At 48.2% G+C, this 18860-nt stretch overlaps 1 long non-coding RNA gene across 2 annotated transcripts; it reads right to left on the bottom strand.

The window, feature by feature from the left end:
* Positions 1–5847: 5847 nt before the first annotated feature.
* LOC120095638 (uncharacterized) lies at positions 5848–16678 on the bottom strand. Of its 2 annotated transcripts, XR_015633351.1 has the most exons (4): positions 16644–16678; positions 7526–7759; positions 6671–6761; positions 5848–6257 (listed from the first exon to the last, which is right to left on the bottom strand). It is a non-coding gene; the product is annotated as an uncharacterized LOC120095638 (long non-coding RNA). The 2 variants fall into 2 exon arrangements; XR_015633350.1 differs by lacking the exon at positions 7526–7759.
* Positions 16679–18860: the final 2182 nt, after the last annotated feature.

The following is an 18860-nucleotide window of genomic DNA, read 5'->3' as shown; positions in this document are numbered from 1 at the left end:
GGAGGGTGAGGGCTTCCGGGTCACACACAGCACACAGATGCTCTTTTCTCCCGATTATGGCTCTCCCTGCCAGCCGCTTGACTTGTAGTCTTCTTCAACCACAACTCTGTATTCTATTTTCTGTGAAAATGTTGAGCTAACCCTGTCCCCAGAAGAGACTCTGGAAGACCCGGTGCAAGGGAATCCCAAAGACATGAGAGACATTGCTTAGGTAAACCGAGGATGAAGCAGGGTTACCAGGTCCACTGGAAATGGATCTTAGCTCTTATTTCTTTCAGACTTTGACTAGTCTGGGAAAAAGCACCACGTTTCCATTTTTAGCGATTCCTTTGGATCGGATGGCATCTCCCTTTCATGGGCTGTGGCTTTATCGCAGCACAAACACCACCACAACAGACGGCACCGCACACATGAGTGTGTCGGGGATAGGTGTGGGGCACCCTGTGTGCACACCTGGCCTATTGCTAATCTCCCACATTAGCAGCGCAAGTCCCACTGTCTCGCTAAGTAACTGGAGACTATTAAAGTGGCTAGTCCGGAATGGCATTGCGGATTACAACCAGAGTCACACAATTGTAACGCTGAGTTGAAAGGTAGACTGTTGGCTACCTGTTAAACTTTTGCAGACGACTTTGCATTTAAGAAGACGTCAAAGCAAGCTCCAACTCTCATGGCCAACCTGGTCATGGGGCATTAGCCTCAAGCCGGAAAGAACCAGCAGAATATCAACCAAGGAGCCAAGGCCAGCAGAGACATGATACTGGCTAATGTTAGGTCTCGATGATCTTACTAACTGTCCTGTTCCCAGCTGGCCACCAGGTAGGTAGGTAGCCCAGGGACCCTGCATCAGTGGGTGGACATAAAGAACAGGGGTCAGGGCTTGTTGGAGACAGCAGCAACTTTATAAGCAGGAACCCTTGACTGGATGCTAACTTCTACCTCAGCACTAAGCGCTCCCAGTCTTCTCTTAAGGCCTCATGCAACTCCTCTGTAGCAGAACTCATGCAGACACAGTCACCGGAGACTGACCCCTGGGTTGTACTGTAAGCCAGCCCTCATCAGTATAGAATGTTGTGGTATGGCATACAGCAGAGAGGTGGGACAGACTGGGACTGTCCTCGGGTGCCAGGGTCTACATTTTCAAGGGTGCTTCATTTGTTACTAAACACAGCATTACATGGTTACCATCGAATGAATAATGTTAAACACAAACATTTGAATGGCGTTTAAAAAGCCGTTGGTTCCTGATTGTCTTGCTATCTCTATAATTACCTGCTGTACTGGCTGGTTTTGTGTGTCGACTTGACACAAGCTGGGGTTACCACAGAGAAAGGAGCCTCCCTTGAGGAAATGCCTCCGTGAGACCCAGCTGTAAGGCATTTTCTCAATTAGGGATCAAGGGTAGGAGGTCCCAGCCACTTGTGGATAGAGCAGTGCCTAGGCTGGTGGTCCTGGGATCTATAAGAAAGCAAGCTGAGCAAGCCAGGGGAAGCAAACCAGTAAGTAACATCCCTCCATGGCCTCTGCATCAGCTCCTGCTTCCTGACCTGCTTGAGTTCCAGGCCTGACTCCCTTTGGTAATGAACAGCAATGTGGAAGTGTAAGCTGAATAAACCCTTTCCTCCCTGACTTGCTTCCTGGTCATGATGTTTGTGCAGGGATAGAAACCCTGACTAAGACAACTATATTTCTGGAGCTACTAAGCCCAGCCGTGTTTGTGGGATGGCGTGTCCCTTCCCAGCTCCATATTCATTGACAGCAAGTTGGGAGTTTGAAACTGGTCTTGATGACAGAAGTTTACACCATAGAAATTGATGAGCTCTACAGATGAGGACTTGGGTTTCTCTGGAAAGCCTGTTGTTAAAACATTTGCTGGAACAAATGAGAGATGATTGTGAAAGACGATGGAGAAGGTGGGTCTCTGCCATCGACTTGACTTCAACGGTTTCTTTCTTCCTCTGCATGATCTATGAAGCCACTATGACCATGTGTGTCATGGACAGTGGCTTGAATGGGTGTGTAAGGTCACTGTAAGACGATGAACTCCGTGACTGGGGTGAAGACCCTGGGACAGGTGTCTCCCTGATCTGAGTGTGTGAATGTTCCCATCTACGTGATTGCTCGCCAGTGCGATGGATGGTCTTGGTCACCTGAAAGCCAAGACCCTGACACTCATGAAAGGTTCTCTGAGCATCTTGCCCCATGGTGAATCACAGGTTTCTGTGGAGAATAGTAATCAAGTCGTGGGGACCTTGAGCCATCCACCTTGTCCAGAAACAAAACTCACACTCAGTGAATATTCACAATGTGCTGTCCATGTGCTGTCCATGTGCTGTCCATGTACTGTCTGTGTACTGATCATGTGCTGTCCATGTGCTGTCCATGTGCTGTTCATGTACTGTCTGTGTGCTGTCCATGTGCTATCCATTGGCTATTCAGGTGCTGTCCGTGTGCTGTCCGTGTGCTGTCCATGTGCTGTCCGTGTGCTGTCCATGTGCTGTCCATGGGCTGTCCGTGTGCTGTCCATGGGCTGTTCAGGTGCTGTCCATGGGCTGTCTATGTGCTGTCCATGTACTATCTGTGTGCTGTCCATGTGTTATCCATGTGCTGTCCCTGTGCTCTCTGTGTGCTCTCAGTGTGCTCTCCATGTGCTGTCCATATGCTGTTTGTGTGTTCTCTGTGTGCTATCCATATGCTAGACATGTGCTATCCGTGTGCTGTCTGTGTGCTGTCCACAATGTGCTGTCCACCTTTACTCACATGAACTAGAGGCATCTGGGAAGAGAGGCCTCAATTGAGGAAATGAGCCCAGCAGACCTGTGGAACTTTTTCTTGGGTGACGACTGAAATGGGTGGACACGTCACACAGTGGTTGGTACCACCCCAGTTGGATGGAGCCTGTCTCCTCACACCAGGGTCACAATAAAGACCTTGGTGGAATGACGCTGATCTGAGCCACAATCTCCATACTTAGTGAGCTTCAGAAACTTGTCTGCTCCTCCCAGAGACACACAGGGATCTCTGGGGATCAGCCATAACTCTAAGTCACCAAGAGTCAATGCTCTTCCTGCTTGCCTCACCCTGCCTAAGTATGCCTGGAAGATGGGTAGTGAAGGTGAACCCACTCAGGATAGACGATGAAGTCCTCTGGGGTGCAGAGGGACATTCAGCATCTTGGCTGGGGTGCTTAGGAAGCATCCTTTTTACAGCTTCTCCCTCAGCAAGAGCATGGTGACCAGAGCACCCTGATTCTGTCCCTCTTCCACCCCCAACTCAGAGGCTTCAAATGAGCAGTAAATTTTGATCACAACTTTCTGACTAGGAAATTTGGGAAGGGCACGCCCAGAAGTGTGTCTCAGAGCCATCAGCCGAGACAATGCAGCTTCTTTGAGTTGCTGTCTCTGCACCCTCTAGGGACTCCACAAGACTTGAATCTTCACAGGAGGAAGACTCCAAGTAGTCCTTTTACAACATAGGGGCTTCCACAGGACAAGGATCTGAAGGTGCTTGGTCAAGAGCAACATCAGGAATGAGTAATCTTTTGCTGAGCTCTGGACTCCACGTACTCAGTAACTGGTCTTAATTAAGGTCTCTGTTGTTGTGACAAAACACCATGACCAATGCAACTTGGATAAGAAACAGCTTATTTCTGTTCATGGACCACACAGTCCATCCCTGAGAGAAGTCAGGGCAGGAACCTAGAGGCAGGAACCAATGCAAAGGTCATGGAGGGTGGTGCTTACTGATCTGCTCAGCCTGATTTCTTATAGAATCCAGGACTGCCAGCCCAGGGGTGGCCCTGCCCACAATGAACTGAGCCCACTTACACCAATCAACAATCAAGAAATATCCCCCATTGGCTTGCCTACAGGCCAATCAGGTGGGGGCATTTTTCCCAATGGGCTATACGTTGTATTGAGTTCACAGAACACGAGCCAGCATGGCTACTTTCTGTAGCTATGCTAAAATACCTTGGCAACAGACAAGTTAGAAGAGGAAAGGGTTTATTTTAGCCTACCATTCCAGAGGGTCACAGTCAGTCACGGTAGGAAGTCAGGAGTAGGGATTTGGCTAATTATGTTTTTTTCCTCCTCACATAGGAAAAAGAGAGTAGAAGTGTGGACAGCCTATAAATCTCGACCATTCCCAAGAACAAACTTTCAGCAAGGTTCCACCCCTAAAGCTCCACAATGTTCACAAGTGGCCCCAGCCAGGGTTCGCATGCATGAACCTACAGGGAACGTTTTACGACCACAGAATTGATGGTGCTTTTGGTCTTTCTGTTATCATTCATGCCTTGTGGGAAGGAACTTTGAAGCACGGAAGTCACACTGGCCACAGGACTATGGGCGATAAGGGGTTGGTCTTCTGAGCCTCTGGCACATGAGGAACATGTCTGCCGTGACACCTCCAGATACGGATGACTTTGCTGTGTGCTTCAAAGATATCACCATGTGGGATTCCTCAAACCTGTCATGCTGGGTTTAATTATTCCCCCATTATTATGAGGAAACTGGTGCTCAGAAAGTTCTAATAACCTGCCCTGTGGTATGCTTTGGGGTTGATCTGTGGCTCTACATCCTCTGCTTCCTCCCTCTCAGGGTGTCTAGATGCTGCTATACACCAGGCTGGAAGGATGAAACAGAGTCAGAAACAGGGGAGGTCTGCAGGATGCCTGTCCATCTGGGAGTGAGTACCAGGGGACAGAGAAGGCTTTCTCCGAGGATCTCAGTGTCACAGCTCTTTCAGACCAAGGCATTTTCCAACAGTCTTCAGTGAGACAGTTCTCTTAGATGATCCTAGCTTGTGTATACACTTTTATTCAGGGTGGGCTTGTACGCATATACTTTATTAAGGGTGGAAAAGGTCTGTGTGTGAACCTTGGAGAGTGGGAAGGAGTATTCAGAGTAAGTGAAAATTACAGGCTAGAGTTTAAAGTTCTGTGACTGTCTCATTTGTATATAAAGGCATTCCAGGGATCTCAGATACTGGCAGGCAGGTTCCTATGCAGAAAGGGAAAGTTGAACTTGTAGGTCTGCCAAGGACTATTTAACCTTCCCCAGGTAGAGGGGGTAGGGGATAGGGATCCCCAGACAAGGTCAAAGGAGGGAAAGGCCTGCTGGCAAATGGAGTCCTCCACTTTGTGCCAAGCTCAGAGGAACTAGCCAGTCATGGTAGACTGAGACCTTAAGTAGCAGGGTTTCCCCACAGTGAGGGAGCCAGGACTCCAGATGTCTATTCACAGCAACCCAAGCTGTCCTCACCATGAATGCTCAAACCCTACAATGTCTACAAGTAAAATTTCCATGTGTTTAGCATCCATTAGCTAGGGGAATTTTCAAAAACCCTTGAGTGTCAATGATTTATCTACAAAACATTCAGAAGTGGAATAGTTTCTAGACAATCAAGACACCAGTCAATCTATGTGTCACCACAAATTGAGAGCATCAGCATTGATTAAGAAAGGGTGAGCTGTGAACAGTCACCTCCAATTATCCCATTAGCAGCCCCTGTGAGCTGGCCACAACCCCTGAGCTGGGCATGATTCAAAGTTATCCTTTCTATACTAAGTTAGCCTGTGAGCCCCTGACATTTACCCAAGTGTTCGTGGTGGATGGAGGGATGGAAGTGTAATGAAAAGCTCTGGTTCCTCATGGAGCCCACCATCTGTCTGCCTTGGCAGAGAAGTGTCTGGGTGGAGTCACTGAGACATGCAAGGGCTCATCACTTCATGACAGAGTTCATTTGAGATGTCCCATGTCCCAGACCCAGAGTGACACTGTGGAACATGCACATACTCTGTCTTAGAGTTTTACTGCTGTGAGCAGACACCATGACCAAGGCAACTCTCATAAGGACAGCTTTTAATTGGGGCTGACTTACAGGTTCAGAGGTTCAGTCCAGTATCATCAAGGTGGGAACATGGCAACATCCAGGCAGGCATGGTGCAGGAGGAGCTGAGAGTTCTACATCTTCATCTGAAGGCTGCTAGGAGAAGACTGACTTCCAGGCAGGTAGGATGAGGGTCTTAAAGCCCACACCCACAGTGACACACCTACTCCAACAAGGCCAGACCTTCTAATAGTGCCACTCCCTTGGCCAAGAATATTAAAACCACAACACATACATCCTACAAGAAAAGGACACCAGGGTTGGGATGCGGCTAGGATGCCTCCATCCCTCCTCTGAGGCCAGGCTGAGGAGTTAGGCCTGCCACCGTCTTCATCAGTGCCCTCTTGCTGTGTTTTAAAAAGATCCTGAGAACAAAGGAAAGGAAGAGGTTGATAAACACCAATGACAACGTTAGAAACGCAGGCAGAAGAAATTGTGAATGAGAGCAAGGGAGAAGCGACAGAAAGAGGAGGCACAGTGCGAGATCGTCAGGATGTGAACCTGCTGAGATGTGAGGGACTAGGAGGAAAGAGTCAACGATTCCAAACTAGGAACCCAGAGGTGCCACAGACTCAGAAAGAAGGCATGGCAGTGAAGTCGGCCCAACAGCCACTTTAGGCCCCTTGGGCCCCAGCCAAGAGACAAGCCTCTGGGTGAGTCTGTCAGCATATTCCCTAGAAGAGTAAACTGAGGTGAGAGATTCTCCCCTCAAGTGGGGTGACCTCTGACCTGTGGCCCAGGTGTAAGGAGGTCCGAAGGGAGAGCTGTTGGTTTTTACCAAGTGTCTTTGCCACTTGCTGGCAGGTGCATCTGCTCTGCTGCTGCTGCTGCTGCCGCTGCTGCTGCTCCTCTGTGGCCATCATTCTTTGCTGAAATAAGAACTCAGCTTCTTTAGACTTTTTTTTGTTGTTGTTCTTTTTTTCGGAGCTGGGGACCAAACCCAGGGCCTTGAGCTTCCTAGGCAAGCGCTCTACCACTGAGCTAAATTCCCAACCCCTTCTTTAGACTTCTAACACGGATTAAAGATCATTGGCTCTCCAGGCATCCTCCAGGTATTCAGGCAATATTCTGGGGCTACTGAGGCAGGCAATCTCATGGACTGAACAGCTACTGGGTTCTCTCTCTCCAGGGTGCAGTAGCCATTGTTGGACCAACCACACTGTATCAGATAAGGCAATCTACTCAATCCCCCTACTGTTTTTTTTTTAAATATTTTTAGATTTTGTTTTTATTTTATGCCTGTGAGCGCTTGCCTGCATGTATATATGTGTACCATGTGCATGCAGTGCCCGGAGAGGCCATAAGATTTCGTGAACATGGAGTTAGATGTGGTTGTGAACTACCCGCCACGTGAGTGCTGAAAGGTACCCAGGTCCAGCCAGGTCCTCTGCAAGAACAGCAAAGATTCAGCAGAGACAATGCTAACAACATGAATGCAAGAAAAAGAAAAAAAAAGTCGCTCAAGAAGTTGATAGAGCTGGAGTGTGCCAGTTTAAGTGCACTTCAAAAAGATATTCTGAGCTGTTCCAGGAACAGTGAGAATGAACAGAGCCTTCACGGTACACAGACCAAAAAAAAAAAAAAATGCATTCTTCTAGCACTGATACACTGTTCAAGGAGCAGGATGCAATACCGTTATCCACCCAGCAGGCAGGAGCAGATGTGCCTGGGGTCCCTGAAAACTCTGTGTGGCTGAAGACTTTCCCGGCGCTGGTTTTTCTCAGTCAGTCTACAGAATCCATCACACATACTTTACGAAGGGTCGTGATGTCCGGTCTGTATTTAGTTTCCTGTGCTCCTCAGAGAGAGTTCTGTTTGCTTTGTCGTGCACATGGCACTGAGTTAATCGTAGCTTCCCCCGATCGCGCTGTGTTTAAATAAACAACTCAGGGTCAGATGCCTGAGGTTTGGACCAACACTGGCTACTGAGCTATGTTGCCATGAACTGCCTTAGTGTGACAGAAGGAACTATATATAAATTAATTGAATATTTAAAAGCAGTGATAATAAACCACAAAACAAAGGACTCCAGTATTTTAAAAAGGAATCTAATAATAAAAAAAGATGAGATTATACAGAAGTAGTAAATCGTTAAAAGGAAGAAAATGTTCCTTCAATTACTTGAGATATATATATATACATATATATATGTATACATATATATTGATCATACCCACCCCTTTCTTCTCTTATTCCCTCATCTCTCCACACAAGCCCATGTCCCAATTTTATGTCCCCATTTTTTAAAAAAGAATGCTAAGTCCACTGAGTACTGACCATATGTGCACACATATAAACCCATCTGCTGCGCCATGAACAATCCCCCAAGAAGAATGATTCCCTACCCAGCCCCCAGCAGCTATCAACTTCCCATAGCTCTCCTTGGCTAGAGTAGAGGCGCATGAGCCCTCACTCATCTAGACAAGAATCTGAGCCAGTCTGATCTTGTGCCAGGCTGTGCCAGCAGCCCGAGTTATCACGAGGTCACACGTGTCATAACCCCATGCTATCTACCTATTCACATAGCATGCCACGTCCTGAAGATGGGATTCCACGAGGAAATGGCTGCTGCATACCGGCCTTTCACAGCCAGAGCGCCTGAGGCAACCAGGTGGGAGAGGGCAGCAGGCAGAGCGCAAAAGCCCCCATAGTAACCAGAACATTCGATAGCTCTCCCCTCATAGGCCTCATTTTAAAAACGTATTTCTATGGCTACGTCCAGCCAATCAGGGCCCAACTAACGTGCAGGAGGGACTCATTCCTGCCACGTCCATTGGCAACCTCAGACCTGCTTTGCACCGGGCTGGGCTACAACAGCTGCTGCCCCTAGGCTGGACACCCAAGCCTGTAGTGGGCTGGGCTGGAACACTCGCTTGCTACCAAGGGTATCAGAGTTCTTTCCCATCCAAATTCCATCGTGCAAAGAAAGGTACCCATGTTCTCCCTCGGCTGTCTGTCCACTCCATTCTCAGAGAACGACAAACAAGAACCTGACTGGAGACAGGAGATGATCTTTGCCTTGTGACCATTTCAGTAGAGAAAGGAGGCAAAAAAAGATCCCCAAATAGGCCCCAAGTGTTCAGCTGAATAGATACAAAAATAAATTAGGGTACGAAGAATTGGCCCAATGGTTAAGGACAATCGTTCTTGCAGAGGGATCCAGGTTCAAGTCTCAGCAGCATATGTCCCAGGGAATCAATGCCCTCCTCTGACCTCCACAGTCTCCAGGCATCATGCATGTGATGATGCACACACACACACACACACACACACACACACACACACAGGTACACAGGCAGATACAAACACTCATACACACAAAGTACTAAAAATAAACAAATCTAATATATATTAGGTATGGTGATTTTAAGTAGGAATGGCCCCATAGGCTCATATATTTGAATGCTTGGTCATTAGGCAGTGGCAATGATTGAGAAGAATTGGAGGTGTGGTCTTGTTGAAGAGGCCTTTTGGAGGAAGTCAGTCACTGGAGGTAGGCTTTGAGGTTTCAAAAGCCCAAGTCTGGTTCCCTTCCTCCTCCCCACTCTCTTTCCTTCTTCTTCTGCTTACAGATCAGTCTGTAGCTCTCAGCTACTGTTCCAGTGCCTCCTTACATGCTGCCATGTTCCCGCCTTGATAATGATGGACTGAACCTCTGAACCTGTAAGCCAGCCCCAGTTAAATGTCGTCCTTATGAGAGTTGCCTTGGTCATAGGGTCTGTTCACAGCAGTAGAACAGTGACTGAGACATTAGTAACTGAAATATGTTCAAAAGTTAAAGGCAGCTACATCTAAACAATTAAAGAGAAATATAAGAATTCTGCCTCACAACGGATATCAGTGAAGGAATAGAAATTATCTAAATATAAGCTTTGGGGCATGTGAAGAGATGGCTGGGTGGTTAAGAGCACTGGCTGCTCTTACAGAGGACTCACATTTGGCTCCCAGCACCCACAACCATCTATAACTTCAGTTCCAGGAGCTCTGATGCCCTCTTCTGGCCTCTGAAGTAACCAGGCACGCATGTGGTACACAGGCATGCAGGGGAACTTGGTGTAGATCCCAGGTAGCTCTGAGACCCTCTCTCAAAACAGAAAACATAAGGGGAGAGCTGAGAGAACAGATGACCGAGAGAGTGCTTGCCTGGTACTTGCTATTCACAAGGGCCTAGGCACAATTCTGGGGGGCGGGGGGGGGCAGAGACAGGCAGATAGACAGAGACAGACAGAGACACAGAGACAGAGACAGAGACAGAGACAGAGACAGACAGACAGACAGACAGACAGAGCAAGACTAGGGTAATACCCTGGAACTTTAAGGTATAAAAACTGCAATTTCTGTTCACTAGTAGAACTCAGAGCCATTTTGGGGTGAATCATCTGAGGTTATCTAAACTAAGAAGGAAACGTAGTCATCTTGAGCTATCAGGACAAAAACACCACAAACCGGGTAACTTAGGCAGCAAACATTTTGCAGAACTAATGTTACAAACACAGCCACATTGCTGGAACTAATTCCACCAAAATCCCAATATTCCTCAGAGGAATGGAGAAAAAAAATCTGAAAATGCATTTTGGGGTGTAGTGGTGTACCCCTTTAATCCCAGCACATGGGTCACAGAAGCAGGTGGAGCTCTGTGAGTTCCAGGCCAAGTCCTAGAGCAGTCAGGGAGGGATGCACTGTAAGACTCTGTCCTTAAAAGAAGTCATCACTGCTTCCAGTTGCTGTGGTCATCTTTGCAGGCCACAGCGTGATACTTTTTCAGGTATGGCTGCTCTGAAGGCATCTGTTCCGTCAAAAGCCAGCCAGAGCCTTCATGAAGCCAAGATCTGCCCCTCAGTGTACTACTTTGCCTTGAGGACTTGGGTCTCCCGCCCCTCAGAGAGCCCCACACCTGACAGGATGGCACTGGGTGAGAAACTCCTCACTGGGGACGCTTTCCAATCAACAGGCCCTCACGAAGATTTGTTAGCTAACACACCTGTGCTTCTTCATTTCCTCTCAGGCTTACGTGTGCCTCAGCGATGTGCAAAGACAGAGCGGCTAAATGTCCCTTGATCAGTCTACCTGGAGTTCTTACAGTGTCACGGTGGTCTCGGATAGTTTTGCCTGAGGAGATCTCCCGTCTCGGAGCTCTTCTCTCCTAGAGCAATCACTTTCATCCTTGTTGAATCACTTTCCAATCTCTCCTGACAGGGATGTGCAAACATGCCGGCAAGCCCCAGTGATCAGATGCGGATCCTTAATAAGCGTGGAGGTGTTCACCAGACAGCGTGCCCGCCCTTGCTGATCCTCCTGGCTGCGTGAGGAGCCCCGTGGGCGTCTGTTTGACAAGCTCTGCCAGGAGCTGCAGATCGACTCCCTGATGAGGAGGAGAATCCCAGACACCATCTTTAGGCGCAGGTGCAGGATCAGCAGGCTTTGCCGGGTGTCAATACATTCTTGGCACTCCGGGGGTTTCTCTACCATAGGTAGAGAGATGAGCTCTTTTTCGTGTCTGCTGAACCTCAGGTGTACCCTGGAACCTTCCAGTTTACACCACCCACCAGTTTGCTCCGGGCCCCAGATTCCACCCCCCACAAGGCGCCACTCCACCAAGTGACGGATATCCCTCAAGTTTCATTGGTCAGGACCCACACTTCATCTTGGATCTCATGCCAGCAATTCTCTGTTGATAAACAGTTCAACCACTCCATACAATGCTCTGCTCAGAAGCCGATCTTACCTGTAGTTACTCCTAAACACACAGCTTCGTCAGTCATTCCAGTTTTCAATGATTACATTCCCCCCAAGCTCTAGGTAAAATGAAGTTCAAAAGTCAGGCCCCTGTGGCCGCAGTGATTTGCATGTGCGTACCTGCATTCCCCGCCCCCAAAAGTGTCTGATCCGATTCTCAGAAGGCCATTTGCTAAAGCAAAGCCCTTGGATTTTTTTCACAAGGAATTTCTTGAGCACCTAGCGGTACCAGGGTCCTTCGGGGGAAGGGGTACCTGTCCTGTGAATTTTCCTGAGGAGACTCGAAACAAATGTCGATAGAGAACAATCACAGTAAACTAAAGAGAGGACTGTACCCAAGTCGAGCTGATGTGGGACCAGAGAATTACTAAGGTGACTATACTGACTGATTTTGTGTGTCAACTTGACACAAGCTGGAGTTATCACAGAAAGGAGCCTCCCTTGAGGAAATAACTCCATGAGATACAGCTGTAAGGCATTTTCTCAATTAGTGATCAAGCGGGGAGGGCCAAGCCCATTGTGGGTGGTACCATCCCTGGGCTGGTGGTCTTGGGTTCTAGAAGAAAGCAAGCTGAGCAAGCCAGGGGAAGCAAGCCAGTAAGTAACATCTCCCCATGGCCTCTGCATCAGCTCCTGCTTCCTGACCTGCCTGAGTTCCAGTCCTGACTTCCTTTGGTGATGAACAGCAATGTGGAAGTGTAAGCTGAATAAACCCTTTCCTCCCCAGCTTGCTTCTTGGTCATGATGTTTGTGCAGGAATAGGAACCCTGAGTAAGACAGTGACTTACAGGACGGGGGGGGGGGGGGGATGGTGGTGAGGGCTGTCGGTAGAACTGTGAGGAATGCATGCTTCTCTTTTGGGTGTTTGCCCAAAGCAGGCAAGCACCCAAAAGAGCTTGTATTCCGTATATCACATGAGTGCAGTACCCACAGAGGGCAAAAGGGGGAGCAGGATCCCCTGGAATGAGTTGCAGATGGCTGTGGGTTGCCATGGTGGGTGCTGAGAATCAATCCTGGATGGTAACTGCTTTACCCACTGAGTCAGTTCCCAACCCACTCTTGTTTTTAATAAGTGTGTATATTCCTCATACACAGTGCCAGGACTCACGATGACATTTTCATATGTGGTTTTCTATGTTCTTTGCTTCATATTAACCCTCCCCCCATGTAGAGGGTTTTTAATTTGATGTACCCTATTAAAAAAAAAAAAAACTAGCTGGGTGTTGACACACACCTCTGATCCCAGCACTGGGGAGGCGGAGGCAGGAGGATATGTGAGTTCCAAGCCAGCCTGATCTGCATAAAGAGATCCAGTCTCAAAAAAAAGAATTAGTTTTTATTTAAGATGGATTTTTTTAAATGTAACAGTGACTGATAGAAAGGCCATCTGAGGACTGCCCCACCTAGGGATCAGTCATGTCTGCAGACAACAAACTTGATACTGTTGCAGTGCTCCAGAGGAACTTGCTGAAAGGAACATCATGTGGTTGTTCCTTGGGAGGTCTGCCCAGCAACTGAACAGATGCGGATGCTTGGAGCCAACTATGAGACTGAGCTCAGGAACCTGGTGCTAGAGTTGCCAGAAGGCCTGGAGGAGCACAGGGGTATTGCAACCCCATGGGAAGAACAACATTGGCTGGCTGGACCACCCAGTGCTCCCAGAGTCTAGACCACCAACCAAGGAGTGTCCCTGGAGGGATGGATCCATGGCTACAGATACATATGTAGCAGAGAATGACCTTCCCTGACAGCAATGGAAGGGGAAGCCCTTGGTCCCAGGGAGATTTGATACCCCAAAGTAGGGGGATGGTGGAGTTGTGGAGCAGGAGAAAGTAGGGGAAAGCACCCTGGTACAGGCAAAGGGGTGGGGGGAGGGTGAATGTGGGATGGAGGTTGGTGGAGGGGTAACTGGTAAGTGGAATGTAAACAAATGGAAATGATCAATTAAAAAACTTTAAAGATTAAAAAAAGATGGATTTTTTCATACAGTATATTCTAATCAGAGTTTTCCTTCCCCAGTGTCCTCCCACATCCTCCCCACTTCCCCACCCACCCAAATCCACATTCTTTCTTCTTCTCCCTCGAGTAGAAGGTAAACAAGCAAGTAACAAATAAATCAAAATAGAATAAACCAACCAACCAAAGAGAGCCAAAGAGAAAGCACAAGAAAAGCACATAAAGGGGCTGGAGAGATGGCTCAGCGGTTAGAGCACTGGCTGATCTTCCAGAGGTCCTGAGTTCAAATCCCAGCAACCACATGATGGCTCACAACCATCTGTAATGGGATCCGGTGCCCTCTTCTGGTCTGCAGGCAGAACACTATGCATAATAAATAAAAAAGTCATTTTCAAACACATACACACACAATTGGAAACCATAATATAGGAGCAAAGAACCCAAAGAACCCATATGGTTTATTTTTTTAAGAGCCCAGACAAAGCATTATAAGACAAACCCTCCAGAATATACTGGCCACTGACTTTGTTTTGTGTTGGCCATCCCTGTTCTGCATCAGCCCGGAGCGTGGTTTATATACCCAAACTGTTGGAGATTGTTAAGCTTCCAGGTTAGGAGTGGGGGCTTGTGACCCTTCCCCACCCAGCACTGGCACCTGCCCAGGTCACCACAGGGGTTGTGGGCCCATGTGTGCCTAAGTTGTGCTGCGTTTGATGGCCTTGTTCGCTTCACATCTGGCTTAGTCTCTCAGCCTCCTCCCTGAGCACTGAGGGGCAGGGTTTGATGAAGGCTTCCCATTTACAACTGGGGTCTTTGTATTCATCCCTGACCGCTGCAGGAGGAAGCTTCTCTGATCACCGCTCAGCACTCAGAGATCTATACGGCAGAATGTCAGTAGGAGCCATTTTCACGGAGTGGCTCTAAATCAAGTCAAGTACTAGTTGGTTACCTGCATAACTTTTGTTAACTGGATACCTGCATAACTTTTGTGCTAATATTTTACCAACATATTTGTGTGCAGCTCACCATTAATTAGATCAGAGGGTTTGTAGCTAGGCTGGTGTTTAACTTTCTGGTAGCCTTCAAAACACTGTGAGGGTCTGTGATTCATGAAGAATGATACCCCAGACTCAAATGGTAGGCATCAGCAAAGAGCAGTTATTCTCAGAGAACCTGCACGCAGAGGCCCCCCATAACTGGCATAGAAGACAGAGGTGTGGACTTTGCAGGGTCAGGTTAAAGCCTGCAGGGTAGGATCAAGGGACTTTTACCTTCCCTCCCCTTGATTGGTTGGCTCTCTCTCCAGGTGTATGGGTGCCTGTGTGATTGCTTAGGGCTCTGGGGGATTTGGGGGTGTTTGCTGATACTTTGCTCAAGCTAGTGGTGAGGCAGCTTCTACAGCTCTGGCTGACTGCCCATGACAGGTGGTTCTTCCTGGAACTGGTGGTTTTAGACTTTTCTGGTTCTGGGGAGCAGAACCTTAGGTCTAGTCTCCCAAACTGCCCGTTCGTAGCTTGTCATGGAGTCAGCCCAGCTCTGGCTAACTCGGTCCCCTCAGTACCTCCCAGTACTGAGGCTCTCGGTAGGTGCCAGCACTCAATGCACTGTCCCTTGTCGATTCTTACCATTATTCTCTGAGTCTCACTGGAACCCTGCTCAGAAAGTCACTGCCTGGCTGGTTTGCTAGCACTTCCGCTGCATACGGATGTGTAGTCTCCCAAGCACCATCTGTCGAAGAGACTGGCTTTCCTGAGTCCTCTGTCCTGGCCCATTGTTCTAGGTCAGTTTTTGAGCCAGGGCCATGCAGCTTCTATTACTATGGCTCTAAAGTGTAGTTTGAGGTCAAGTAGGATGATATCTCCAGATTCTTCCCCTGGTTTAGGCTGCTTTGAGGGGCCATGGTCGTTTGTACTCCTGTATGCTCTTGTTTTCATCTGTTTGTCTGTTTGTCTGTCTGTCTATTTGGAGACAGGATCTCTCTGTGTAGCCCTGGCTGCCCTAGAACTCACTATGTAGACCAGGCTGACTTAGAACTCACAGAGACTTACTTGTCTCTGGTGCCCAAGTGCTAGGATTAAAGGTGTGCACCACCACTGACCAGCTTTGATGGTATCTTTTTGACAGCTCTTCCATGATGCGGCCAATCAGGGCCCAGCTGGTCCTATTAATTAATTAGTTAATTAATTAGTCAATTTGGCTATTCTCAGGCCTTCGGTATACTTACTTCTGTGTATGTGTCTCTGTATGTCTATGTGGGGATATATGTACCAGTTCAGTTGCCCGAAGAGGCCAGAAAAAGGCATCAGATCCCCTGGAACTGAAGTCAGAGCATCCAATGTGGGTGCTTGAAACCAAACTCAGGTCCCCAGGAAAAACAGCAGGCTCTTGTAAGTACGGAGCCACCTTCCAGCCCACAGTAACAGCAGTAGACCTCCAAGTCCACAGAGGCTAGAACACATCTTCAGAAGGATAGAACCATCACTCTGGTCCTTCTGAGGCCATGGAGCAAGATTTCACTTTGGGAAGAAAATCAACTCGAATGTTTTGAAACGTTTAAATGCCTCCTAAAAATTCTATTCTAAAACAGAACGTTAGGTAGGCAGAGTATAGCCACCATACCCTAAAGTCTTCCTCTGAATCTTAATGCAAAGATATATAAATAATAAAAAAGTTCCCAAAAAACCCTTAGATAATAATGCAGTCATATAGAGTTTTTCTTCAAGAATATTTGAATGGACAACATTGTTCCTTACAAAGACTCCAGTGTTCTCAACATACAAACACACACACACACACACACACACACACACACACACACACACACCTTGGCTGCTTTTCTCTCACACCGGGATCTTAGGAGACAAAATTTCCAACCATGTGGTGCTTAAGTTACAACCAGAGGTTCTCGAGTTTAAAATGCACCAGAAAATTTTGGAAGCTTGAAATACAGGCAGCCTACAGTGGTTTAGAACCCACGTTGACCTTGAAGGGAAAGTGGCATTCAAGGACCCCCAGACGAAATCAACCCGAGGAGTCCACTAAGTGGGAGGGAAACTTACCAGCAAATCCACAGGCTGAACAGATGAGCCTCCTTAGAGGAGGCTGAGAGGGCAGTTAGAGGTCGAGCAGCTTAGGTTTCACGATTTGGCTCCCATGATCCACAGGCAGTGTTCCCAGGAGCCACTGCTATGCAGAGGTAGGGAGTGTGCCAAGCCAAATGGAGATCACAGGAAGGTCTGAATCTGGAACGCATGCGCACACAGCCTGATGCAAACCAGGGAGTCGTGAGGCCTGCACCATGGCAGAAGGGTGCATATCTAGGGGCCAGGTCCATGGCTGGGGTAAACAGAAATGTCATCTCTATGTGGTGAGGACTGTTCTGGTTTATTGTCTGTTGCTCTGATAAACACCACGACCAAAAGCAACTTAGGGAGGAAGAGTTGTTTGGCTTACACTTCCAGGTCATAGTTCATCACTGAAGAAAGTCAGGACAGGAGCTCAAGGCGGGGATCCTGAGTAGAAACCATGGGGAAATGCCTCTCACTGCTGAGCTCCCTCTCATGCTCATCCACCTTTTTCTTTCCCAACAGTTAACTTATTTATTCACGTTACAACCCCATCGCAGCGCCCCCTTCTCCCAATCCCTTCTCACGAAGCCTTTCCCCCACTCCCCACTCCCTTCATCTCTGAGAAGGGGGAGGTCCCCCCTGGTACCAACACACCATGGCACCCCAAGTCACTGCAGGACCAGGCACATCCTCTCCCACTGAGACCAGATAAGACAGCCCAGTTAGGAGAACAGATCCACAGGCAGCAACAGGGTCAGGATTAGCCCGTGCTCCAGCTGTTGGGGGACCCACATGAAGACCAAGCTGCACATCTGGTACATATGTGGGGGAGACCTCAGTCCAGCCCATGTATGCTCTTTGATTGGTGGTTCAGTCTCTGGGAGACTCCAAAGGTCCAGGTTATTTGACTCTGTTGGTCTTCCTGTGGAGTTCCTATCTCTCTAGATCCCTCAATCCTACCCCCAACTCTTACACAAAACTCCCCAAACTCTATCTAATGTTCAGCTGTGGGATCCTGCATCTGTTTCAGTCAGCCGTTGGGTGTTTCAGTTATGCTAGGCTCCTGTCTGCAAGCATAACAGAGCATCATTAATAGTGTCAGGGATTGGTTCTTGCCCACGGGATGGGTCTCAAGTTACCAGTCATTGATTAGCCATTCCCGCCCTCTCGGCTCCATCTTTGTCCTGCACATCTTAAAGGTAGGACACATTTTGGGTCAAAGGTATTGTGGGTGGGTGTTCTCCTTATCACTTCACAGGGAGTCCTGCCTGGCCACAGGAGGTGGTCACTTCAGGATCCATCTCTCCACCGCTAGGAGTCTTACACAGCCCTCGCCCACCTGCCTAGGAGTGGTGCTGCCCACAGTGGACCCCGGCCCTCCCACATCAATCACCAAACAAGACAATCTCTTATAAACACACACTGGTGGTGACTGCATGTGACACACTCATTGATGGTGACCACATATGGCACACATACTGATGGTGACTGCACATGAAGTGACTTCTGAAAATATCTTTATCCTTCAGAGCCAAGAACTAGAAATGATCCAGGGTTCATCTAGGAAGTGAACTAGGCCACAAACTGTACCATGTCTGTGGGAATCCTGGACTCAACCAAGCAACTAGCTCTGACTAGTTCTGACAACTAGCTCTGACAACCAGTTCTGATAACTAGCTCTGACAACCAGTTCTGACAACTAGCTCCGACAACCAGCTCATGACAACTAGCTCTGACAACTAGTTCTGACAACTAGCTCTGACAACTGGCTCTGACAACTAGTTCTGACAACTGGCTCTGACAACTAGCTCTGACAACTAGTTCTGACAACTAGTTCAGACGCAGAGAAAGCTTCACTAGCGCACTGAGCAGAAAAGCCAGGCCTAGAGAAGTGCACATGCATCTGAGAGGCTGAGGACACCCTGCTCTCCCAGAGGGACCACAGCCACCTGTAAATCCATCTCCAGTGACTCCTTCTGACCTCTGTGGGCACCTACACATATGTGCAGTGCACTCATGCAGACATGTACACATACATGTAATAAAAATAACCCTTAGGGCTGGAGAGATGGCTCTGCAGTTTAGAGGACCCAGGCTTGATTCCCAGCACCCACACAACAGCTTACAATCATCCAGAACCCTGATTCCAAGGGCTCCAATACCCTTCTTGCCTCTACACAAGTGCACAGATACATGCCCGAAAAGCAC

Source organism: Rattus norvegicus, chromosome 11 (assembly GCF_021556685.1).
Source record: "Rattus norvegicus strain SHRSP/BbbUtx chromosome 11, alternate assembly SHRSP_T2T, whole genome shotgun sequence".
NCBI classification, from domain to species: Eukaryota; Metazoa; Chordata; class Mammalia; order Rodentia; family Muridae; genus Rattus; species Rattus norvegicus.
This window is presented reverse-complemented; position numbering and strand designations above follow the sequence as displayed.